Source organism: Vulpes vulpes, chromosome X (assembly GCF_048418805.1).
Source record: "Vulpes vulpes isolate BD-2025 chromosome X, VulVul3, whole genome shotgun sequence".
Lineage (NCBI taxonomy): Eukaryota > Metazoa > Chordata > Mammalia > Carnivora > Canidae > Vulpes > Vulpes vulpes.
In genome coordinates, this window is record NC_132796.1 from 76,605,465 (window position 1) to 76,633,338 (window position 27,874).

The 27,874-nt window shown below is 36.6% G+C and overlaps 1 long non-coding RNA gene across 3 annotated transcripts in view; it reads right to left on the reverse strand.

Moving 5' to 3' along the window:
* Positions 1-27,874, reverse strand: part of LOC140596058 (uncharacterized) — a 239,530-nt gene that overhangs the window by 101,181 nt on the left and 110,475 nt on the right. For 2 of the 3 annotated variants that reach the window (XR_011998085.1, XR_011998086.1), the window contains one exon: positions 8,998-11,443. This is a non-coding gene — a long non-coding RNA (uncharacterized lncRNA). Of the gene's footprint in view, positions 1-8,997; positions 11,444-27,874 lie in introns of those variants that run through there. The other variant, XR_011998087.1, reaches the window with a different exon arrangement.

Sequence of the window (27,874 nt, forward strand, 5' to 3'; positions counted from 1 at the left end):
ATAGGTACAAGAGATCACTAGGATTTTATAAGGGAATGTCAAGTGTTGGCTAATGGGCCTTCCATAGATTATGGGCCCTCCATACCTCATTCTATAGAGGTATGAACTTTTCACTGCCTTTGATTAATTAGACTATTTAACCAATCTATAAGCGACAGAGGTTGACATGTAGAAAACTAATAGTAAAGCCATTGTTTCCTATCCATAGCAGTGCAAGTGGTTTCTATTTTTAGCAATGCACATACAATTTTCCCTATGAAAAAACAATATAGGTAACCCAAATTCTTTTTTTAAAGATGTATTTATTTATTTTAGAGAGGGGTGAGGGGCAGAGGGAGAGGGAAAGAGTCTCAAGCAGACCCTATGCTCAGTTCAGAGCCCAACATGAGGCCCAGCATGCAGCCCGATCTTAAGACCCTGAGATCATGACCTAAGCCAAAACCAAGAGTCAGAGGCTAGACTGACTGAGCCACTCAGTAACTGTTGGTAACTCAAATTCTTATTCAAAAAGTGTTTAATAGTTTACTGGTTCCCTTATTAATTTTTGATGTAAATAATAACAACAATAAGTGTTCATTTAATGGTAGCATGAGAGTCAGCACCATAGAGCAGAGTATAGGATTTGATGCCAAGAGAGAGACTTAGATATCTTTTACCTATCCTTTATCTTTTTCTAAAGTACATATCCTCACAACAAAGGAAAGAGTAAGTCCATTAAAGTTTATAACTTTCTTTCAAAACATAATAAATAGAGAAATAACTATCACATCAGCAACATCCACTTCCTAAACAACAAAGACAAATACCAGAACCTTTGTTAAGGAGCTCATACCTTATGTTTATATGATAAATGGGGAGCCATTTACAGATTTTAATTAGTGGCGTGATAACAGCAAATTTGTCTTTTTAAGTGAACTTTCTTAATCAGTTTGTCAGGTACTTAAAGTGAGTACCATATCAACCACCAAAAATTACATTAGAGTTTCCAGTTCTACTCATTTTATTTCATCATACATTGGCCTTAGACTTCCATGCTCATAATGTGCAAGAGTAGTAATTTCTTACTAGAAGTAAAGATAAAATGAGTAAAGTACATCTTTAAGGGTATAAGCAAAACTCTTTTTCAAAAAGATTTATTTATTGAAGAGAAAGAGCCAGTTTCAGCAGGGGGAGGGGCAGAGGCAGAGGGAGAGGGAGACAAGCAGACTCCCCACTGAGCAGGGAGCCCAGCTTGGGGCTGCATCCCAGGACCCTGAGATAATGACCTGACCTGAAATCAGGAGTTGGACGCTCAACTAACTGAACCATTCAGGCGCCACAAGCAAAAAAATTTTTAAAACAGAGCTGTAAAGATCAGAAATGTTTGGAGACCTCTGCTTTAAAGAACTCGTATCACAATGCTCTCACAGAACAGGTATGATCCTAGGACACAAACACAGAAAGATGACTCATCACCTCAGAGTCTCTTCAGTAAGAACTTCCAGCTTCTTCAATAAAACAGGTTTAGGGATGATAACCCCTAAACCCCAACTAAATAACTCACCTTCTCAAAACCCACATACACAAACACACAGAATGTACACTATCTCACAGTTATAATAGGCATCTCCTAGGCTATATAGTTTTGCTGCTAATCTATCCTTCCTGTTCATAAATATCCTCATTATATGTTTCTCCAGGATAAAATGGCATATCTCAGTTGTCATAGAAACCAGAATGTCATCAAAATGTTCTTGTTGATGTCAGTTTTCCAAGAAAACCAGGACATGCACACAGATCCTCAGAAGCAGAGCATTGCTCTTGATCTGAATCAATTATACCACACCCAATCTAATGAATGAATGAAATATTAGAGACAATACCTGAAGTTCTTCATGAAATAGGCTTTTAGAGAAATGAAGCTTTTTACCCAATGGGTTATCAAGGAAGGAAAGAAAGGTTAAGAAGTATGATTCCTGGGATGCCTGGGTGTCTCAGTGGTTGAGCATCATCTGCCTTTTGCTCAGGTCATGATCCTGAGTTTCTGGAATCAAGTCCTGCATCGGGCTCCCCCCAGGCAGCCTGCTTCCCCCTCTGCCTATGTCTCTGCCTGTCTCTCATGAATAAATAGATAAAATCTTTTAAAAAAAAAGTATGGTTCCCCTGTTAGAGACACAGACTCATGTTCCAGTTTCTGTTACAAACCACCATTCAGCCTGCCATAACATGAGAGAGTAGGTACATTTGTTCAGTTAGAAGTCTGTGGATTTTCAGTCACTTTAAAATGACCTGGAGAGGATAAACTGTCTGGATGTCAGGGGAAAGCAAACTAGAAAATCAGATTTTGCCAGTGTCGAAGGAAATTGGGCCTACATTTAGACAAATGTGTGTTATTATGACTGCAGGATAAAACAGCTCCTGAGAAGAGAAACAACTCCCACAAAGTACCCCTAGGGCAATGGGGAGCCACAGCGAAGTATCTCACATTTGGGCATCTACTCAGTCTGGGTAATGCTGAAACCACACTCCCAGTGAATAATATATGTAGAGGTAATTTTCTTATAATCATGTTAACATTTAAAAAATTCAGCAAGGTTAATAAGGATTGTACAAAGTTATCATCAGGGTACACAAGTAGGCATAAGTTCACATTAGAGAGGTAGAGCTGCACTATGATGTACTTTCTCCAATAATAAGCTTAGAGGCGATGCCTGTGTGGCCAGTCCTGGGCAGTAATGTGCATGAAATAGACCCTCTGGTGAGGAGGCATGCAGTTGTGATCCAGCATTTCCAACTTCCCTGGTTTAAAAAACCCCACCATGGTCTGCTCTTTTAGCCACCAAGTTGATGTCACTGAACACTGAACTGGCAAGTGATACAGAGAACCAGCTCTCATGTGCTGGTCTGAGCCAGCTCCAGCACAAGACTAGATCTGTGCCCTCTAGAGCAAAACAAAGTCCACCCACTCTATGTGGGATCCACAAGAGAAAGGTCATGCCAAGTTAGAGATACACCGGTGTGCAAACTAGATGAAGGATTTCAATAGGTTCTTACAGCACAGGTAATGGAGATCAATTAACAAGACTCACAATCTACTTTATCTAGTTTCTTAGGGAGGGAACATTGTGGGGTATTTTCATAGGCACTCATTTTAAATCAGAGACTTTCAGAAAGATAGGTGAGGGTTTGAGTCTCAGCTCTGCCACTCATCAACTGTCTGACTTTCAGCATGTTGTTTACTCCATCCCCTAGTCTCCATTCTGGTGAAATAAAGTGATAATGTCTATGCCCACAAAAGGGTGGTCAAAGGCCTAAAGGAAATGGAACATTTTGTGTTTTCTTATAAAGCATGTGTTTTTTAATTTAAGCATGAGATAGGTTTAACATTGTCTTTTAAAGTGAATAAATAAATACATGTAAAAGTGCTTAGCATTATTTTCTAATTTTCAAATATTGGCAGACATAAGTCCCTAAATAAAAGCTTTTGGGGTCTTTAGAACAAAAATTTTGATAAGAACTATTGAAGAATTTAGGAAGGTGGCCATAAATCTGCTTCACAGTTTTGTGACCTGACTTTCAAAACATCAACTCTGTTTCTCTCCAAAAAATACAACATGGCCATGGATCAGAATGCAAAACACCATCTACATTGCAAAGTAGTAGGAAATCAAAAGGTACTATATCCCTTGTGTCTGTGTGCAGCCTACATGAATGCTCAGAAGATCCATCCTCCTCAGTTAATAAGGAGGCATGACTGTGTGTATACCCTACTTCAGTGGTATTTTCCCCCCAATTTTTGTCATCCAATGCATGTCATTCTAGAGTTTTCTTTTTTCATGCAACTTGATACTATTCCATATCACTACATAGCATTCTACCTCACTTTGCATAAACTATAATACTATTCCATTGCATGGATGGATTTATGTATGTTTGTATTGTGCCCCATATTACATCATAAGCATCCTTTCCAAAAACTAAATGTAGTATCTCTTGCTCTGAGGATTTACAGGAATATAGATAAGTGCCATCAGCTGACCAAAGCTGGTATTCTGCACAGGAGGAATGAAAGGGAAACATGACCCAGAACACTAGGGCAATGAAAGACCAGGTTCATAGGCAAGACTCTCCAGTCCATGGGATATTCCATCATTACCCAATGACAAAGTTAGTGTGTATGTCTGTGTATCTTCCTCTCAAAACAATATTCTGTATAACACAATGACATATATTATTTCTATCTTTTTTTCCTTCATCATAGAAATACTCATTGAAAATTCTAACACTTGGTTGAAAGATTCAGTGTAAACATGTATCCCAAGTTTTTATTCTACCCATATATATTTTAATAAACTCTATGAATAACCCTTTTCAACACTTCCATAGCATATTTTCACTCTTATTTGTCTACATCGTAATATAACTTTAATGGGGTATGTTCCACACACCTTAGAAATAATAATCTAAGTTATTTTTCTACTACAAAGTAATATATTCTTAAGATAAACAATTAATAGGGAAATTTCTTCAGTAAGACCATTAAACAGCCCTCTTGCCTCATTGTTTTCTCTATTGCTAGATTCATATACATTTTAGAAAAAAATGTGATCACTTTAGGTTACTGAACATCATCCAACTAGTTTTAATCTATCCCCAATTTCTCAGAGGAACTTTATACATAAGTATCCAGGACTTGAATATATCCTTGAATAAAATATCTAAGCCTGCAAGGTGAGATGTCACAATTACATCAACATGGAGGGCAAATACTATTACTAGAAATTCTCCACATACTAACCTTAGTCTACTGAAAATGACCAAGCAATAAGATTCTCAAATGAGGGACACCTGGGGGGCTCAGTGGTTGAGTGTCTGCCTTTGGCTCAGGGTGTGATCCCGGGGTCCCGGGACCAAGTCCCACATCTAGTTCCCTGCAGGGACCCTGCTTCTCCCTCTGCCTCTCTCTTTCTGTGTCTGTCATGAATAAATAAATAAAATATTTTTTTAAAAAGATCCCCAAATGAGTACTTTATATTTTCTTTTTTTAAATATTTATTTATTTATTCATTCATTCATTCAGAGAGAGGGAAAGAAAGGCAGAGACACAGGCAGAGAGAGAAGCAGGCTCCATGCAGGGAGCCCGACGTGGGACTCGATCCCGGGTCTCCAGGATCACACCCCGGGCTGCAGGCGGCACTAAACCGCTGCGCCACTGGGGCTGCCCACTTTATATTTTCTAATACATTTTATAACATCAAATTTTTCCACTTTTGCTCTTTGGTTAAAAATTAAGTTCTTACACAATAAGTTAAGCTTTTAGTCATGTAAGGAACATTTATGCCTTATCAATATATTAATTTGGAAGTTAGATTCTGACAACCCCTTTCTTAAACATTGGCTTTGGACATTTGTGCAGGGAAAAAAGGGGCATAGGCTAAGGGTTCTCTTAAATACTGGCATGTCTCTTAATATGAGCATGCAGAGAAAATATGCCAAAGAATTAGTAATGAGCACGAGACTATTGGGGTCATTTTCAGTAGAATGCTGAGCATTGGCTAGTGGACATAATGGGAATTATCTCATTTTGTATAAGTAAGCCTTCTGTTGTCTTTGATTGATTAGGCTACTTTGCTACTCTGTAAGGGGCAGAAGCTAACTTGTAGAAAATGGATAGTAATGCCACAGTTTCCTGTCCATTCCAATGTAAATGATTCCTGTTCTGAGTAATGCACATATATTTTGTCCTATAGAAAATAATGTTCGTAACTCAAGTTATGATTTTGAAAGCTTTTCATAGTTCATTATCAATTACCGAGTTAAAGAAGTGGCAAGAGTGGACATCCTTGTTTTGTTCTTGATCTTAGGAGGAAAGTTTTCAGTCTGTCACTATTAAGTCTGATGTTAGTTCTAGGTTTTTTGTTTTTGTTTTCGTTAACATACTCTATTACATTGAGGAAGTTTATTTTTAAACTCAGCTTGTGAAAGTTTTGTGTTTTTTTTAAGATTATATGTTTATTTATGAGAGATATAGAGGCAGAGACATAGGCAGGAGAGGAGCAGGCTCCCTGCAGGGAGCCTGATGTGGGACTCCATCGATCCTAGGACCCCGGGATCACTCCTGAGCCAAAGGTAGACACTCAACTGCTGAGCCATCCAGGTTCCCCGAGGTTTTGGGTGTTTTTTTTTTTAATCATGAAAGGGTGTTGAATTTTACCAAATACTTTTTCTGCATCAATTGAGATGATCATGGGGCTTTCCCCTTTGTTTTGTTAATATAATGTATTACAATGATTGATTTTTATCACCCTCACCTTCCCGAGGAAAATCCCAATTTATTCTGGTGTACAATCCTTTTAATAAACTGCTGTGTTGGCTTTGCTTGTATTTTGTAGAACATTTTTGCCTTTATATTCATAAGAGCTATTGGTCTGCAATTTTCTTGTGATGGCTTTGTCAAGATTTGGCATCAGGGTAATATTGGCCTTATAGTATGAATTAGGAAGTGTTTTTTTGGAGGTGTTTGAGAAGAACTGATGTTAATTTATCTTAACTGTTTGATAGAAGTCACCAGTAAGCCATCTGGTTTGAACTTTTCTTTGTTGGAATTTTTCATTACTGATTACATCTCCTTGCAATCATAGTACTATTCAGATTTTCTATTTGTACTTAAATTGGTTTTGCTTGCATGTTTCTAGGAATTTGTCTACTTCACCTAGGTTATCTAATTTGTTGGAATTCAGTTGTTCATAGTATTCACCAATAATCCTTTTTCTTTCCTGTAAGGTTGGTCGTAATGTCACACTTCCATTCCTGAATTTAGTAATTTCAACCTAATCTTTTTTTGGTCATTATAGCTAATGGTTTCAATTTTGTTAATACCTTAAAAGAGCCATTATAGGTTTTGTTGATTCTGTTTTCTTCATTTTGTAAATCTCCACTTAAATCTTCACTGTTTCCTTGCTTCTATTTGGTTTGGGTTTAGTCTATTCTTTTTTTCTTTTTATAGTTCCTTCGAGTAGAAAGTCAAGATTTTTTAATTATAGACAACATACAATATTATATAGTTTCAGGTGTACAACATAGTGATTCAACAATTATGAAATGCTCACCATGGTAAGAGTAGTTAACATCTACACTTATGCAAAGTTATCATAATGTTATTGACTATATTCTGTAGGTGTACTTTTCATCCCCATGACTTATTTATTTTATAACTACAAGTTTGTAGTTCTTAATCCCTCCACCTATTTCACCCATTCCCTCCCCTGCCCTCTCTGGCAACCAACAGATTGTTCTCTGTATTTATGAGTCTATTTATGTTTGTTTGTTTACTCATTTGGTTTGTTTTTTAGTTTCCTCATATAAGTGAAATCATATGGTATTCATCTTTTTCTGCTTTCTTCACTTACCACAATACCTTCTAGGTCCATCCATGTTGTCACAAAAGGCAAGATTTCATTCTTTTTATGGATAATATTCCAGTGTGTGTATGACATTTTCTTTATCCATTTATCAATTGATGGATAATTAGGTTCCTTTAATAACTTAGCTATTGTAAGTAATGCAGCAATAAACACAGGGATACATAAATCTTTTCAAATTAGTGTTGTTCTTGCTGGGTAAATATTCAGAAGTGGAGTTTCTAAGTTATAGGGTATTTCTATTTTTAATTTTGAGGAAACTCCATACCATTTCCCACTGTGGCTGCATTAATGTACATTCCCAATAACAGTGCATGAAAGTTTCCTTCTCCCTAAATCCTACCAACACTTGTTATTTCTTGTATTTCTTATACTAGGAAAGTCAGGATATTGATTTGAGACCCTTCCTTTTTTAATGTATATTCTTATGGCTGTAAATATCTCTCCAAGCACTGCTTTATCTGCATCCCATAAGTTTTGTTAAATTACATTTTCATTTTCATTGTCTCAAAGTGTTTTCTAATTTTCCTTGTGATTTCTTTTTGACTCACTGGTTTTTAAAGAGTGTGTTCTATAATTTCCACATATACTGGATTAATATGAATCCTTTTTATTATCAATTTCTAATTTCATTCCATTGTGGTCAGGGAACATACTTTGCATGATTTTAATTTTTCTAAATTTATTGAGAGTTGCTTTGTGGTTTAACATATGGTCTATCCTGAAGCATATGCCATAGGCACTTGAGAATGTATATTCTGCTTTTGGACTTCTCTCCTAATTTGCGGCTTCTTTATTTTGCAGGCTCAAATCTGCTGTTTGTCTGCTCTAGTGTATTTTTTATTTCAGTTCTATACTTTTCTACTTTAAAGTTTCTATTTAGAACCTTTCTATAATTTTATTGATATTAACTATTTGCTAAGACATCATTTGCAGATTTTTCTTTAGTTCTTTGCATATGGCTAATTGAGCTCTGTGACAATATTTAAGATAGATGACTTAAAAATTTTGTCTATTAAGTCAAATGCATGGGCTTTCTTGGGAAGTTTGGAATGGGGCCATGGTGGTTTATAATGCCACAGAACTCTCCTACTGAGATTCTCCTTTTTATCTTGATTAGACATTTGCCTGGTTGTTGGAAACTATAAAGTTAATTTTGACATTTTTTTCAATGAATATGTTGCTTTTTTATGGAAGTATCAGCTTTTGGATCTCTCTATTCTGCCATTTTCACTGATATCTTTGCCCCTCCATTTGTATTTTAATTCCACATTTGAACTCTACCTCTTTCATTGTCTATGTCCTCAAAAATAGTCAGTTGTGCTTCTAGTTTTGCAGGCCAACATCATTTTAAAAGATGCTATTTTGCCTTCCATGCCCTGTGAACAAATCAAAGGTGACAAATTGAAAATCCATAGCTCTGTAATTGAATTATTTGCTGAATTTGGATTACACAGCCCATGTTAACTTCTTTGTTTTAGAGATGAGATCTCCAAAATCACTAACTTCCAGGGAGGATTACTACTTGCGAGTCCAGTAGTTGTGCAGCCCCCTGTTACACCAAATGGGTGGGTAAATAGTGCCCATCTTCAAAGGATTTATTATTCACTGCATTTTATTTTGTCATAAAAAATACTAGTAAAAAGAACAAAATATTATTAGACAGAATTGACAAAGTTGCTTATTGACAAAATATAAGAAGAAAGTATAAAATTATGCAGTCATTTAAAGAATAGGACATTTAAAAATATCTACATAAAATGAAAATACTAGGTGAAAATAAATCAGTTTACAGACCAATACATCCAAAATTGTATGATTTATGTAAAACTCCCATAAACTTGAAAAACCATTTTACATGGTTTTATCTTGAAACAAAAAGCCAAGTAAAACCTTAGAAAAAATTGTGAATGCTATTTCTAAAGCTGATGAAGTAAATTTCTTGTGAAAACAAGAGGAAACAGGGTCATAGCTTGTAGTGAGTGATAGTTTCAACTTTACTGTTCGATTACACTATTTCATAAGAAGTGCATACAGTTATGCACCTAAACATAACTTTCTAAAAACACAATGAATATAAAAAGAAATATTAGACCTAAATGAAACAAAAAATGCAAGTGGAGCTACAATAATAGAAAAATTAAAAATCAGGAGAAAGCTTTGGAAAGCATTTGTAAAGATATTTCCTGCGTATCCAAATTTATGTTCCTTATTAAAATTTATCTGAAAGGACTACAAAGATATTTAACAAATCAAACAGAAAAATCTGGAAGACCAGTCCCCCTGCAAATTGATGAAATCAAGAATCTGCTGTATTAGACATAGTGAAAGAAGAAACAGTGAAATGCACATTAAGATTAAAAAGTACAGATGAAATGAGATAAAATGCAAAATTTTATTTGTTTTAATTTATTCATAGAGACTCAGAGAGAGAGAGAAGAGGCAGAGACACAGGCAGAGGGAGAAGCAGGCTCCATGCAGGGAGCCCAACACGGGATTCGATCCCGGGTCACCAGGATCAGGGCCTGAGCTGAAGGCGGCGCCAAACCGCTGAGCCACCAGGGCTGCCCTTTTTAATATATTTCATTGTTCATATTTCTGTATTACTTAGTGTGTATCATGTTGGTGATGTATTTCTCAAATACTCTCAAAATCAGGTTTGTCTGATAAAAATGATATATACTTGCTATAAATAAATAAAAAGATCTCTTACATAAAAATTTTCCAAATGAATAGGTACAGCTCCAAGTGGCTCTTTTTCAATATACCCTTTACTACTATGTTTGTATATAAACTTTCAGTAATGTCATTTCATTTTCTATACCTATAGAAATCCCACTCTATCACTTCCCTCTCTCTATCGCTCTCATTTAACTTTGTCTCCCCTCCTTCCCACTTTCCCTCCCTTCTCTTACTTTGTCATCTTTCTCCTCTCCCTCCACTCTCTCTCATAGTGTTTCTCATTCCCTCTTTTTCTCTCCAATTTTTTATCATTTACCATTAGTAATGAAACTCAACAACACCCATCTTCTATGTTAAACTATTCACAAATTCTCACAGTTTGGGTGTTTTCGCAAGTAACCAAATATGTCAATTTATATTGACCTAAGTTTTCTACCATGTGATGTATGTTTCAGTACACAATCTATTTCATGCTCATGCTTATATACTTGCTCTAAGGATTCGAGAAGATTGTAAAAACTGCTATTCCCACAGTTACAGTTTATTATAGTGAAAATTCAGGCCAAATATGTCAAAATATGCAAAAGAAAAAGGTATATGGGACAGAGTCCAGAACAAACTAAGCTCAAGTTTCCAGGTGTCTTTTTCCAATGAATTTGCACAGGGGCACTCTTAAGTGCCTCCAGGAAACAGTCGTGCTGACACATGTGAAATGTTTCTAGAAATGCTCACTCGAGCCTTGGTGTCTAGACATTTTGGTACAGTTAGGCACACAAGTATGTGACTGACCTCATCTACTTGTACCTCTGCCCATCTTCCCCTTCTCAAGCCAAAACAAACCTCCACCATAAATGATAAAGTTAAATGGCATATAAAAACAAACATATCAGGTAGAATATTCCTGTATACAGAGATTATTTCCCAGAAGTTAGTCCAAGGCTGTTTGTGAAGATAGCCCTTTCTTTAGAATATGCAATGTTTGAGAAGACCAGGCCAGTTAAGTTAATCCTCTCCTGCCCAGTCAGCTCCCCTGACCCAAGGTGTAGGCCCTCTTACAGCAAAATTATCACATTTTTTTCTGTGCATCTACATTTGGTATAGCATTTATATAACAGATACAAAAAATATATACAACAGATACAGCAATAGTATCAGCACAAAGTTGGATAAGCCAGTATTGGGAATGGTACTGCTGCATTTCATTCATTATAACCAGGGATCCTTCTAATTATTTACCATAAAAGTTTATAATTACCCAGTAATTAGTCTGCCAGAAGCTGTATATTCCACAGACCAATGGAACAGTATGCAGTAGTTCTTGGAAATTCTTCTCAAATGATATCCTTTGTAGTAAATATAATCTGAAAAGTAAGAGCCAAAAGATACCAACACATTATGAGAGTTCCACTCAGTCATTAACTATAGGACCTGTTTCATCATAATGTATGACCAGAATGTCTCAGAGCAATACCACTCAGGTCTCCAGGTTTCCATTCAATGTTATTAGATTAAAAAAGCAGGGGTGGTCTTGGAAAATATATGCTTCGCTCTTTTGAGCCTTAGGGTATAACTGTACTAAGAAACAATATTTTCTTGCTCTGAGTCTCTCAGGACACCAATGTTTCCTTTTTCCATAACCAATTCCTTTAGCCTCAGGTCCTATTGTTCCTTTTCTCTGTTTTTTTTTTTAAGATTTTATTTATTTATTCATGAGAGACACAGAAAGAGAGAGAGAGGTAGACACAGGCAGATGGAGAAGCAGGCTCCACGCAGGGAGCCTGACATGGGACTGGATCCCGGGTCTCCAGTATCAGGCCCTGGGCTGAAGGCAGCGCTAAACCACTGAACCACCTGGGCTGTCCCCCTTTCTCTGTTTTGCATTGATTTTTAACCTAAACTTTTCCATACTTCGAAGGTATTATAGGTCAAGGCATTTTGTTGGTCCATATCATCAGCACTGATACCAGTCTAACAATTGTCTACCTTCAACAGTTTCAACATTTTCTGTGTAAAGAGAAACTCAGTCCATTCTCATCCATATAGGATAGGGTCACGTAAGTAAAGAACTAGTGGGCTTTCTTGGCCACTAGGAAAAACAACTGCCTTCACTGTCAACCCCAATTTTGCCAGATGAAGTGAAGGCGCTGTCCATCCCATCAGACCCTTAGGAACACTGATGTAAAGGTTTAATGGTATATAGTTCTTGCTCAGGTATCATTTCTGCATCTGGCATGTGCAACCCTTATCCTAAGACCACTGAGTCAGGTAGTAAAAAGGAAAGTTGGGGTGATTTGTGGAAGCATTGTATAGTTGTACCAGCATCCTCCTTGACCTCCTTTTCTACCAAACCACCCAGAAAAACAAGAATCTACCAAGCAAGGATTCTCCTTTGTCCCCTTCTCACATTGAACATGAGTTCATATTCATGAAGGTGAGTAAAGTAAACTTTCATGCCTTTATCTCCACTAATTTTAGACAACTAGTGTTTTAATTGCCCATTCTAAATACCAGATCACTACTCTGAGGATGATATGTAATATGATATATCCACTTGATATATCTTTGATCATCATTGGAACCTATGGGCTGTAACATACGATCCTTGGTCTGAAGGAGTGTAACTTGTTGGTTTCAATTCGTACAATATCTCCTGTTCCAATCCTTTATAGAGTTTTGAGAATTTGCATCTACCACTGGGTAGGCAAAGTTTAGTCCACATAAATACCTATTTCTGTCAGGACTTAGGTGTAATTTCCTAAGGCTACTGGTAAGAGTCCAATGTTATTTATGTGCCAGCTATGTGTGGATATTTTCTCTCCTGGGGAAATATGTCACATATCCATCTGTAGTTTTTGTCTCTCTGATTGAGAAACAGAACATTTTTGTTGACTTTTTGCACCTTAGAAGGTTCAAGTGGACTATAGTGGTTATCGGGTCATCTCTGCATTGCTGCAGCTACTCCATATTCACCAATTTTATGAACCAGGTTGCCATCATGAACAAGCACACCGGAAAGTCCATTTGCTGATTCAAATTACCTTCAGATATGGGAAGTTCTTCAATGTGCTTCTTAAATTTCCATAGTAATTTTCACAGGGCTGTGACATGTGCAGGAATCCTTTAATTATCCAAATTTTCCATTGCCCATCTACCTCTTTCCATGGCCAGTCCACTGGCGATCTCCCAAATACACCTATCTCAATGATGTGTAAGAACAAACCCAGACTTTTAAATTTTTATTGTTTTCAACTCTTTTATTACTTCAGGGAAAAGAGCATGCAGTTCAGCCCATTGAGCTAATGTATTCCTATCTTCCTTATTCAGGGTTTTTTCCATCAGCAGGTTATAAAGCAGCAGCCTTCCAAAAAGTATGCTTCCCATCCACCTTGTAACTGACATCTATAAACCAAGCAGGTGCCTTTTTTGGTCAATTGAGAGTTGTGCATAGAACACCACCCATGTGACAATAGGACCTGCAGTTACTCAGGTGACTTCAAAGTCAGCATAAGGCAAAAGAACCTCCCTAATCATAATAAACACAATGAGTATATTTTTTCCATTCCTCCAGTAGCATGTTCCTTCTGGGCAATGCCTTCCTTATTAGATATTACCCAAGACATTGTATGTAACAGTTTCAAGATTATTTTATGTCCTCCAGTCATAAGGGGCAATTTCAATAAAGACCCAATAGCAAATCAATAATTGTCTGTCATTATGCAGTGTACTTCCTTGTCTGTAAACTTTGTAGTCCAAAATTCCAGTGGTCACTGCTGGGCAGCATTCATATATTTTGCCATAAGCTCCAGTCAGCATAAGTGCAAGCTGCAGATACTTTCAAAATCATATCTGAGTGTGTATCATAAAGGCTCAAAGTCATTAATTAAGACACTGCTTTTTGCATTTCAGACATAGCCTGGTGTTGTTCAGGTGGCCTTCCTACAGATGGCATTATGGATTGGAGCAAGCAATATTCTCAGAGAGGGAATGCATCCTAAATTAAATTTTAAATTTTTTTTTAAATTAAAAATAAAAACCAACCAAGTATTGTGCTTCTTGCTTATTTCCAAGGGTAGGCAAATACATCATTTTATAAAATGTCTTAGGAGCTCCTGCCCATGTTATTCCTATGAATTTCACCATTTGTAAAGGCTCTTGGATCTTTGCTGGATTTATCAGTAAGCCATTTTTAGTCATGTGTATCAGCACTGCATTAAGTTGTATCTTGTTCTTCAGTTTCTTCTTTTTAAGATTTTATTTATTTATTCATGAGAGATGCAGAGAGAGAGAGGCACAGACACAGGCAGAGGGAGAGGTAGGCTCCATGCAGGGAGCCTGACATGGGACCCGATCCCGGGTCTCCAGGATCACACCCTGGGCTGAAGGCGGCATTAAATCACTGAGCCACCCGGGCTGCCCTGTTCTTCAGTTTCTGCTATCATGACAACCTCAAAGCACTCATCTGCATCAAGTCCAAATCTCTTTTAACCTAATTATTATAGTCAGCTACTGAATTCAGATAAAACTGTGGCAATATAATAAATGCAAATTGAGATCCCCTTCATATAAAGAAAACCTGTGGCTGACTTGTTCTCATGATTGGTATTTTTAAAAAGAATTTTCAAGATCAATCACTGAAAAGTCACCTTATTTAACTTGCATTTTTTTCCTCTTTTTTTGGACTGCTGATGCTATATGAAGTTCTACATTATCCAGGACTTGATAATCTACTATTGGTCTCTATGTACCATCTGCCTGTTCATTGGCTACACAGGGCTATTGTGTAGCATTTGTTGGTTGCAGAATTTTAATTTCTAATATGTCATTCATTAAAATAGTGGTCTTTTTCTCTACCAAGTATTCTATACTATTTCAATTTAACAACTTCTGTGAGCTTAGGAAATTCTGTAGGTTCCTATTTAGTATGTCCAATTAATACTGACTATAGGGTGAACTTACATGTCTTCTGTTTTATAATCCTACATAGAGAAACTGTTCTTATGTAGTGTTCGGTAGACATATATCCTTCTCAGTAATACATGCAGGGAAAGGAAATGCAATAACTTTACATAGAGTCTGTTCAAACATTCAATTTCAATCCATACATTGACCTTACTCCCAAAAACCACAGTATCCTTATATTCTCCCATTATCAGTGTCAGCCCCATCAATGCTACCTTATTCATCCCCATCCTTTTTTTTTATCCCCATCCTTAATAATGATTTAGAATTCCACTTTGCTGGAGTAAGTCCCTTGACTATCACATAATTCTTTCCTTATTCTCTTGTCAATCACTCTAATTTTCTTAGCATCTGTGAGACCCATAAAGGTCAGCTGATATAACAAATCTTGGACCATTACTTGATTTTGCAACAACAAGGTTACATGGGGTAACAATGCAAAAGAGTTTCTCTAAATCACAACATTTATCATGATCTAGGTAAGAGGTGCATTAAGTAGATGAACATCCTGATCATTGTAAAGCCAATCCAGCATATCACATATGCAACATATCAGCTGCTTCATCTTGAGAGTTCCAGTTGGCTTTTCAGGTAGGGAAAAGACCATTCCCCTTACCAGGGAAAAATAACTACAGTAGCTTTTATCCAGCCCACAAAGGCTAGATTTCCTGCCATGATGCATGTTTAGATCATATACAGCCATCTGTTCATTAGGAAGCAGTAGGTTCTATCTCAATCCCAACATACTCTTTCATTCTGCAGCATTCAACATTAAGGGGACTCCTAGTTTAGTAATGAACACAATCCATTTTTACTCAAGGATCGTCAGGAAGCTACTGATACTGATCTACAAAAGGAGACAATTCTTTAACACTATACCCACTTGTTTTAGTAGTTTGGGGGATTTGCCTCCCCCAACACATGGAATACCTTCCTGGTGACCATATATCATAGAGGGGCTATCTTTTGTTTCAGAACAGTTTTTCTTTCCCTTTAGCAGTAGCTCTAAGGCTAGTAGTTATAGCTTAGACTGACTAAAATCTGAGTTCAGTGCATTGTTAGGATCCACTCCAACACTATTTCATTTTGCCTATTACAGATTTTTTAAAAAGTTAGCTTGTTTCTCATTTTCTTATGTATTCAGGGGCTGACTAAAGCACGGCTGCTATCTCATACAATGGGTAACTAAGTAGCCCTTCAGTCATCAAAGGTCTGTCATCCATCACCATCCAGTCCATCACCCCCTTACCCTTCCTTTTCCCAAACAAGAAGACTACCCTGTTTCAATGAGTCAGGGACATTCCAGTGAATCCCATCTCTGATGCCAACTCTGCTGGATATCATCACCACTCCCAAGTTTCATGACTTGCTAGAAGGATTCAAAGAACTCAAAAAAGTATAGAATTGTTGAATATTATACACTTGAAATATAACCCTGTATGTTAATTATACTTCAATTTTTTTAAAAGCACTCAGAAAAGCCCTTGTACTCATGGTTACAGCTTACTACAATGAAAGAAAACAATTAAAATCAGCAAACGGAAAAAGGACATATGGGGAAAAGTACAGGAGAAGCTGGGTGCAAGCTTCCACCAGTCCCTTCTCAGAGAAATCACATACAGACACACCTAACTCTACCAGAAATAATGTATGCCAACCTGGGAATCTCACTCAAGCCTTGGAGGCTTTTACTAGAGGTCAGTCACATAGGTATGCAGTAACTGTGACTGACCACAGCTGCTCAGATTTCAGGCCATCCCCCAGAGCAAAAACAGGCATTCAGAGTAAATCACCTTGTTAGAATAAATTTAACTGTTCAAATAGGTACAGCATGGCCCAAGGACTCAGACATATAAAAGTAAACTTGTCAGGTAGAATATTCCAAGGGCTCAGAGGTTATCCCCTGAATCCTGCCAAGGGCCAGTCCAGAATACAGGCACTTCTTTGAAATGTACATCATCTGAACAACCCGGGCTTGCCAAGGTAATCTTCTCCTGTCCACAATAAAATTGACGTAAAGAACATATATTAATCTTTATAAATCTATGCCTAACAAATTAAATGTTTGTGAGGATCATCAAGAAATAAAATGTCCAAATGAAGAGTTTTTAATTCCCAACAATTTAATGTTAACAAAAATAATGATTTGTTTTCCACCATTTCTTCTAGGCTAAAAACAAAAATCACTGAATAAAAAATAGTTTTCCACTATCCAGAAAAAGGCCGTGCCTTACAAAAAGTATTAATTTGGAAATTATATTCTATTAATTCCTCCGAAGGTGATTAGTTAACATATACCCAAAGGAAAGGAAAAGAAATCCTAGGTATAGAGGTCTCTCTAAATAAGGGCATGTGTTTTAAAATAACCCCCATGAAGGGCACTTGATGAGATGAGCACTGGGTGTTATTCTATATGTTGGCAAATTGAACACCAATAAAAAATAAATTAATAAAATAAAATAAAATAAAATAACCCCCATGAACACCAAGACCCTTGGGGAAACTGATTTTTTTTTCTCATTTTTATTTCAAATTCCCCCACTGAAGTTTCAAGCTGTTACTGTGGAGCTTCTTTTATGATGTAGCCTATGAAAATTTCAAGGCAATTGAAATTTCTGAAAAATAAAAATAAAGGATACTTCTTTTTTACAACAAAAGGAAAGTTCATAATGGTCTTATGTAATAAATGTATTTTGGCTAATCTGGCACTTTACTGATAGGACATCAATATTACAATTGCCTTCTATAACTAAAAGGAAACTTGGTAATTAACTGCTTGCATAGTCAATATATAGAAAAATTTAGAGAGGTTTTAGGACTTCACTAAAGTTCCAATTTTTTTCTGATAAGTAATATCCATTTTGGCAGGGGAATTTTTAATATATAATGTTAAATTTTAAAAATATTATAAAAATTTATAAATGCATGAAATTAACTTCAAGTATCATAAAAGACTGAAAACTTTATTCTTTTTTTTATCTTCCAAATTTTATTCTATGTCCATCAACATAAGCCATTTGAAAGTATTAAAAGCTAGCTAGGCTTTCCCCTATACAGTTGTCAGGCTATTTTAGGACACAGAAACAAGGGAAGTAAGTGAATAACTGGTGACTCAGCTACTTCCAGCTCCACTCACAAGGAGCTAACAATTTATCCCATATAACAGAGTTGTCAGGCAAAACTTTTTCAATAAAATATGTTACCTTCCCAAACATACACAGATACACTACATACATACATACATGAACATAGTCACAGTCATGGTAGACTCTCCAATCGGGCTGTTATGGGTATAAGTATGCCACCTTTCCCTTGTGTAAATATTCCTAAAAACTATTTATACCGGCACCTAACAAATAACCTTTCCCAGTTGAATATTAGTGTAACAATCAGCTTGACATTAGGTTTCTATGGAAACTCAGGTATACAATTTTATCCTCAGAATCAAATATCATTAATGAATAAAATAATAAAAGTTATAAAGCAATTCTCTAACAATAACCATTGGAATAAAAAAATATAACAAGTAGGTTAAGGTGGACAAAAAAGATAAGCATTCTAGCTTTCTCATTAGACAAACCAATCCTGTTTCAATACATGTTCAGGACTACCTTAGAACATGAAATAACAGGTGCTTGTACTGAAAGAGATTTCAAATAATCTCCAAATCCCAGTGCAAATCCTCAAGAGCTCCAGATGACCTGGTACACAAGATTAAGATATTATTTCTATAGTACCTTAAATTTATCTTCAAAATCATAGCCTTGTACCACAGCTTAGTGGCTCACACTTGACTCACAATTCTAAAGTAAATGCATGAGATAAAATAGAATATGTTAGGATCTGAACATTGAGACGACTCTAATGACGAAGCAGCATCTGAGTAATATGGGAAAGTGAAATTTTCCTTACACCAAATCTCCAATTGATTCTTATAGACTACTTCATACAACAGCATAAAAAAGCCACTATTAGTAGAGATCACTTAACATATTTATTGAAGTATAATTAATATAACAATCTGTTTAAAATGTACAATTTAATGACTTTATAGTAAAGTTATACAATTATGAAACCATCATCACAATCTATACATTCTATTCAAATTTAGAACATTTCCTGGGATGCCTGGGTGGCTCAGCAGTTGAGTGTCTGCCTTTGGCTTAGGGAATGATCCCAGAGTCACAGGATTGAGTCCCACATCAGGCTTCCTGCATGGACCCTGCTTCTCCCTCTGCCTATGTCTCTGCCTCTCTCTCTCTCTCTGTCTCTCATGAATAAATAAATAAAATCTTTTTAAAAATAAAAATAACATTTCCAATACCTGAAAAAATACTTTGTTCCCATTTGCAGGCAATTCACATTCCCAACCCCCAGACTCAGACCCAGGCAACCACTAGCATGTTTTCTGTTTGCATTAATTTATTTTTCAGGATATTTCATATAAATTGAAGCACATAATACAAGACATTTCATGGCTACTTTCTTTCACTTGGCAGAATATTTCCATAGCTCATACATGTTGTAACATTTATCAATACTTCCTTCTTTTCAGGGCTGAACAATATTCTGCCATATGAATATATCATATTTTATCTGTCCATCATTTTATGGGCATTGGGTTGTTAAATTTATTCCTAAGTATTTTTTATATTACTGTACATATAATTGATGTCTTACTTTCGTTGTTGTATTGTTTATTGTTTTTTTGTGTTGTATATTGTTAATGTAAAGAAACATAATTGATTTTTATATATTGATCTTGTATCCTGCAGCCTTGGTGAATTGATTTATTAGCTCAAATAATTTTTGTATAGATTTTTTAGGGAATGCTATATATAAGATGATGCCTTCTGCAAAGAGAAATAATTTTCTCTTTTTCCAATCTGCATATCTTTTTTTCTTGTTCTTATCTAATTGCACGGCTAGACCCTCCAGCATAATGTTGATTAGAAGTAGTAAGAGCAGACATCATTGTCTGTTTCTGAATTTAGGGGGAATATTTTTAGTCTTTCACCATTAAGTATAATAACAGCTTCGGAGACTTCACAGATGCTCTTTAACAGGTAAGGGATTTCTCTATTACTTTGTTGGGTGTGTTTATTATAAAAAGCTGGTGGATTTGGGGGAAATATTTTTTTTCTGTGTCGAGATAATTATGTAACTTTTATTCTTTACTCTATGAAATTGATATATTACTTTTTTGCCGTTAACTGGGTAGTTGGGCTATACTGCAAGATAGAATATAACATAAGTGTGGTCAAGGTTAAAAATCAGATCATAGGGATCCCTGGGTGGTGCAGCGGTTTGGCGCCTGCCTTTGGCCCAGGGCGCGATCCTGGAGACCCGGGATCGAATCCCACGTCAGGCTCCTGGTGCATGGAGCCTGCTTCTGCCTCTGCCTATGTCTCTTCCTCTCTCTCTCTGTATGACTATCATAAATAAATAATAAAAAATTTAAAAAAAAAAATCAGATCATAGTCATGTGGGAAGAGACCACTGTATGATTAAAGGTCACTGAGAATAAATGATACATATACACCAGGCTTACATGGTACAGCACTTAGAGTAAGAGGGGAGATGGTGTGCACAAGATACAACTCCTTGTAATGCAAAGTCCCCAGTGGATTAATTCTGTAGCCCACTCGGGCAGTGTGACTGCATGCATATTACTTTGTGCTGTAGTGGAAGGAACCTCTCTATCATGTAGTCTGAAATACAGATAGCTGGGGGTGTGGCTAAGAGCCACTGATGCAGCATATTAGCAGAGCAATGGGGTATATATTAAGCCCAGAGAAGGAAAAGATAGTCTCTCACAAATTGATAGGCCCAGCACAGGCTGTGAGGGCCCTTTATCTCTCAGCAAGGAACTGTTCCAGGGCCAAAGCACAGTCTTTTTTTACTGAAATATAACTGACATACAATGTTATGCTAGTTTCAGATATACGATACATTGATTCAACAATTCTATACCTTACTCAGTGATCACCACAATAAATGTAGTCACCATCTCTCAGCATACACTATCACAATATTATTGATTACATTTTCTATGATCTTTTTATCTCCATGAATTATTTATTTTATAACTAGAAGTTTATAACTCTTAATCTCTTTTACGTGCTTTTCCCATTGCCCCAGCCACCCACCCCCACTCTGGCAACCACCAATTTCTTTGTATTTACAGTCTGTTTTTCTTTTGTTTATTTAGATTTCATATATAAGTGAAATAATATGTATGTCCTTCACACTCTGACTTATTTTACTTAACCGTAACACATTCTACATACATCCATGTTATCCCGAATGGCAAGATCTCATTCTTATTTGTGGCTGAGTAATATTCCATTATATATATAAAACATATATTCTAGGATATTCATATCTTCTTTATCCATTCATCTATCAATGAACATTTATATCACTTCCATTTCTTCACTATTGTATAGATAATGCTGCAATAAACAGAGGGGTGTATATATATTTTTTCAAATTACTGTTTCTGTTTTAAGGAAACACACGGTAGTGGAATTCTTGGATTATATGATATTTCTATTTTTAATTTTAAAAAAATTTGAGAAAAAAATAAAAAATAAATAAAAATAAAAATAAAAAATTTTGAGGAACGTCCATACCATCTTCCACCACCAATAGGTTGTAGTACACGAGGGTTCCCTTTTCTTCCATCCTCACCAACACTTGTTATTTCTTGTTTTTTGATACCAGCCACTCTTACAAGTGTAAGGTGATAACTCATTGCATCTTTGATTTGCATTTTCCTGATGATGAATGATATTGAGCAACTTTTCATGTTTCTATTGGCCATATGTCCTTTTTAGAAAAATGTCTATCCAGGTACTTGCCCGGTTTTTTTTTTTTTTTTTTAATCAGATAGTTTGGTTTTTTGGTGTTGAGTTGTATAATTTCTTTATATGTTTTGGATATTCAAACGTTATTGGATGTATCATTTGCAAATATCTTCTCCCATTCACTAGATTGACTTTGTGTTAAAAAGCTTTTAATTTTGGTGTAGTCCCATTAGTTTACCTTCGGTTTTCTTTCCCTTGCCTGAAGAGACAGATCCATAAAAATGTTACTAAGACCAATGTCCAAGAGAATGCTGCCTGTGTTTTCTGTTAAGAGTCTGTGGTTTCAGGTCTCACATTTAGGTCTTTAATTCACATTGAGTTTATTTTTGAGTATGGTGTAAGAAAGCAGTCCAGTTTCATTTCTTTGCTCGTAGATCTTGGTTTCTTTATATAATTTATTGAAAATAATGTCTTTTCCCCATGATATATTCTTTCCCCTTTTCTCCTAAATGAATTCATTATACAGGTGTGGCTTTATTTCTGGGAACTGTGTCCTATTCCACTGATCTATGTGTCAAAATTTGTACCAATATAATATGGTATTCATTATGAGAGACTTGTAGTATATCTTGAAATATGGAATTGTGATATCTCAAGATTTGTTCCTTCTTAACATGGCTACGGCTATTTCAGATCTTTTGTGGTTCCATAAAAATTTTAGGATTATTTCTTCTAGTTAGGTGGAAAATGGTATTGGGATGTTAATAGAAATTGCACTTAATCTGTAAAATGCATTGGTTACTATGGACATTTTAACAATATTAATCTTAACCAATCCATGAATATAGAATGTCTATTTGTTTTTTTATCCCTCAATTTCTTTCCAATGTTTTATACTTTTCAGAGTAAAGCTCTTTCACCCCGTTGGATAGGTTTGTCCCTAGGTATCATTGTTACTGTTACAATTGTAAATAGGATTTTTCCCTTAATTTCACTTTCTGCTGCTTTATGATTAGTGTACAGAAATGCAACACACTTTTGCACAACACTTTTGATCCTACAATTTACCAAATTCATTTATCATTTCTAGCAATTTTTTGGTGAAGTCTTTAGGATATTATTTTTTATTATTTAAATTCAATTAGCCAACATAATGTACATTATCAGTTTCAGATGTAATGTTTTCTATATAGAGTATCATGTCATCTGCAAGTAGTGAAAGTTTTACTTCTGCCTTTTATTTCTTTTTGTTGTCTGATTGCTGCAGCTAGGACTTTAGTACTAGGTTGAATAAAAGTGGTGAGAATGGACATCCTTGTTTTCTTCCTTGTCTTAAAGGAAAAGCACTCAGTTGTCCAGCTTTAAGAATGATTTTAGGGGATCCCTGGGTGGCTCAGCGGTTTGGCGCTGCCTTTGGCCCAGGGAGTGGTCCTGGAGTTCCGGGATCGAGTCCTGTGTCGGGCTCCCTCATAGCATGGAGCCTGCTTCTCCCTCTGCCCCCCCCTCTCTATTTATCTATCATGAATAAATAAATAAAATCTTTAAAAAAAGAATGATTTTAGCTGTGAGTTTTTCATATATGGCCTTTATTATGTTGAGTTATGTACCCTGTAGACCCACTTTGTGGAACGAATGTATTTTGTCTTATGTTTGAGATGATTATATGGTTTTTATCCTTCCTCTTATTAATGTGGTATATCACATTGATTGATTTGCAAACAATGTACCACCTTTGCTTCATCCCACTTTATCATGGGATACATCCCACTTTACCATGGTGAATGGTCCTTTTAACGTACTGTTGAATTAATTTGCTAATATTTTGTTTGAGGATTTTTGCATCTATGTTCATCAGATATATCGGCCTACGGTTATGGGGTTGTTTGTTTGTAGTGTTTTTGTCTGGCTTTGGTAATCAGAGTAATGCTGGCCTCAATAAATGGATTTGGAAGTTTTCCTTTCCCTTCTATTTTTGTTGGAATAGCTTAAGAAGAATAAGTATTAACTCTTTTTTAAATGTTTGGTAGAATTTTCCTGTGAAGCCATCTGGTTCTGGGCTTTCATGTGGAGAATTTTCTCATTACTGACTCAATTTTGTTACTAGTAATCAGTCTGTTTAAATTTCCTATTTCTTCCTTATTCAGTTTTGGGAGATTGCATGTTTCTAGGAAATCATCCATTTCTTCTAAGTTGTCCAAATTGTTGCCATACAAGTTTTCATAAAATTCTCTTATAATTCTTTGCATCTCTATGGTGGTGGTTGTTATTTTTCCTCCTTCATTTTTTATTTTATTTAGTTGAGTCCTCTCTTCTCTTCATGATGCATCTGGCAAAAAGTCAACAATTTTGATCATCTTTTTGAAGAACCAGGTCTTGGTTTCATTGATCATTTCTAGTGAGTTTTTAGTCTCTATTTCAGTTAGGTCCACTCTAATCTTTATTATTGCCCCCCCTCTACTAGCTTTGGCCTCCATTTGTTCTTTTCTTTTCTAGTTCTTTTAGGAATCAGGTTAGGTTATTTAATATTTTTCTTGTTTCTTGAAATAGGCCTATATTGCTATAAATGTCCCTTTAGGACTGCTTTTGCTGGGTGGTCCAAATTTTGGATCATTGTGTTTTCATTTTCATTTGTCTCTATGTATGTTTAAATATTCTCTTTGACTTCTTTGTTGACACATGGGTTGTTTGATAGCATGTTGTTTAGCCTCCACATGTTTGGGCTTTTCCCAGTTTTTTCTTGAATTTGATTTCTAGTTTCATAGTGTCATTCTTGGAACAGATGCTTGATATGATTTCAGCTTTCTTTTTTTTAAAAAAATGATTTTATTTATTTATATGACAGAGAAAGCAAGTGAGCACGCACAAGCAGGGGGAGTGGCAGGAGGAGAGGGAGAAGTGGGCTCGCCATGCAACAGGGAGCCCAGTGCGAGGCTCCGTCACTGGACCCTGGGATCATGACCTGAGTAGAAGGCAGATACATAACTGACTGAGCCACCGCACCCCTCAACTTTCTTAAATTTATTAAAACTTGTTATCCTAGCAAAAGATTTATGTCCACTTGAAAGTAGTGTGTATTCTGCTATTTGGGATGGAATGTGATGCATAGATCTGTTGGGTCCATCAGATCTAAAGTGTCATTCAAAGCCACTGTTTCTATGATGATATTTTGTCTGATTATCCATCCATTGATGGAAGTACAGTGTTAAAGTCCCTTACTATAATTTTATTACTGTCAATTTCTCCCTTTATGTCTCTTTGCTAATTTTTCCCTTTTTAATTATTATGTGTCTTGGTGTGGAACTCCTTGGGTTCATATTGTTAGGGCTCTCTGTGATTCCTGTACCTTGATGTATTTTTCCTTTCCCAGATTTGGGGAGTTAGGGGCTATTCTTTCTTCAAATAATATTTTCCCCATCCTCTCTCTCCTCCCCTTCTGGGATTTATAAGATACAAAAGCTATCGTGCTTAATTAAGTTCCCAGAGCTCCCTTGGGTTATAATCATTTTTTATTATTGTGTGCTCTTTTTGCTGTTTGGCTTGGTTCCTTTCCATTACCCTGTCTTCCAGATCACTGATCCATTCTTCTGCACCCTCTAACCTGCTGTTGATATCCTTTAGTGTATTTTTTCACTTCAGTTATTACATACTTCAGCTCTGACTGGTTCTTTTTTTAGTTTTTCAGTCTCTTTTCTAAAGTTCTCACTGAGTTCATCCCTCTTTTCTCAGGTACAGTGAGTATCTTTATGAGCACTATCTTGAACTCTATCAGGCATATTGCTTATCTGTTTTGTTTAGCTCTTTCACTGTCACTTTGTATTGTCCTTTCACTTGGAACATATTGCTCTATTTTGTCTAACTCTCTGTGGTTGTTTCTGTGTATTAGGGAGATGAGGCACATCTCCTGGTCTCGAAAGTAGTGGCCTCATGTAGAACAGGTCCTGTTGTTCCCTATAGCACAACCTCCCGAATCACCAGAACTAGGAACACCTGGGTACACCCTGTGTAGGCTGCATGCACCCTCTTGTTGTGCGTGGGCTGTGATTACCTTCAGTCTAGCCAGTTGCAATGAGTTGCATTGCCTGTTGTGGATGCACGGGGCAGGGTTAGCTCCCTGTGCTATCAAGAGATCTGGCTGGAAAACTATGAGTTCACTGGGGTGTGGGGTTTTCTCACCCTGTCTCCTGGGCCAGACTGGACCTTAGTGTAGCGCTAGTCCTGGCTAGGGCTGCCTTCAGTGTATGGCAGGGGCAGGAGCCACATTGAAGGGATGCCTGATGAGGAGGCTGGGTTGAGTGGGAATGTTGGGGCAGGGAATGCCATGCTAGCAAGGTAGATGGAGAGGGTTAGAACTGGCTCCTGCAAGTGTCTGGCTACCTAGGCTGAGGGAGGGGAAGAAATACGGCACCCACCAGCACTTTAGTTCCTGGGGAAATCTCTCTTGCAGATCCCTGCCCCTCTGGCACATGTTCTGAGATTTGACAATAATTCCTCACCATATGTTCTGGGTACTTTTCAAACTACTGCTTCTGTGCTGCGTCTCATGCTGAGTTATTTAGTATACTGGGTCTTTAAGGGTGGAGACTCAGTTGCCTATCACCCTTTGACTCTCTCCAGGTTAAGTCCTCCTGATTTTTAATGCTTTTGGAGTTAACCCCCACTGGTTGTCAAAGCCAGACATGAAGGGGTCTTGTCTTCCTAGTGAGGGTCCCCAGTGCCAGAAGTACTTGATGTGGGGTCTGGTCCTCTCACTTTCCTGCACTTCTAATGTGCCTCCCATTGGTGGTTCGTCACACCAAAGATTTGGTTTCTGACTGCATCTCCATCTGACCTACCCTTTTATAATGTGGTCTTCTCCCTATGACTAGCTGTGGAAGATCTTTCTACAAGTCTTCAGGTCATTTACAGAGTTAGTTGCATGGGAGTACTTGTCTCACTGTGTCCATGGGATGTGATGAGCTCAAGATCCTCCTACTCCACCATCTTAGACCACAGTCCCAAGGCCCATTTTTATGCAGTTGATCGGGGATTGACAGACTGTGCAAAAGTGCTTTTCTCAACAATTACATTGACTGATTTTCATATTTTAATTGATATTTTATTCTTGGGATAAATTCCACAGAGTCATGATGAAGGATTATTTTTTATGTTGCTGAATTAGTAGTGCTAATATTTTTTGACAATTTTTGTATAAATATTTGTAAAGAATTTTGATCTGTGAGGGTTTTTTTTTTTCTTGTCATCACATTGTCTCTATGAGTGCCAGGGTAGTACTGGACTTATTGTATGAATTGGGAAGTGTTTCTTCCTCAACTATCTTTTGGAAGAGTTTTTTAAAAGACGGATGTTAAATCCCCTTTAAATGTAGTGTACAATTCTTTCTTAACCATAGGAAACAAACTGAGGGTCTCTGGAGGGGAGGGGGGTGTGGCAATGGGGTAACAGGGTGATGGACATATAGGAGGACATGTAATGAGCAGTGGGTGTTATATACAACCGATGAATCACTGAACTCTACCTCTGAAACTAATAATACATTATATTGTTAATTAATTGAATTTAAATACAAAAGAATGTAGAGTAGACCAGTGAAGCCATCTGGTCCTGGGCTTTTGTGTGGGGGTGGGGGTGGGGGGTGGGTAGTTATTTCATTAGCAAGTGAATATCTTGATATAAGTCAATTTGGAGTTCCCATTTCTTTTTGAGTCCATCTCATTGCTTTGTGTCATTCTAGTAATTTGTACATTTCATATAGATTATCTAATTTGTTGGCATATGCATTTTCATAGTACTACCTTATAATCCCTTTTAATTTTGTAGCACTGGCAGTATCAAAAAATAAAACTCAACTGAGTGAATTTTAAAGAGCTTATCGTCTTTATTCAATGATTCATGAGTCAGGCAGGATTCAGTGGAGCAGATAGAAAGCAGCTCCAAGGAACTGTGCAAACTGAAAGAGTTTTATAAGCAGAGGGGAGCAGGACCAAAGGAGTTAGACCAGGAAGAAGTGGATTGCTTATGGCAAGG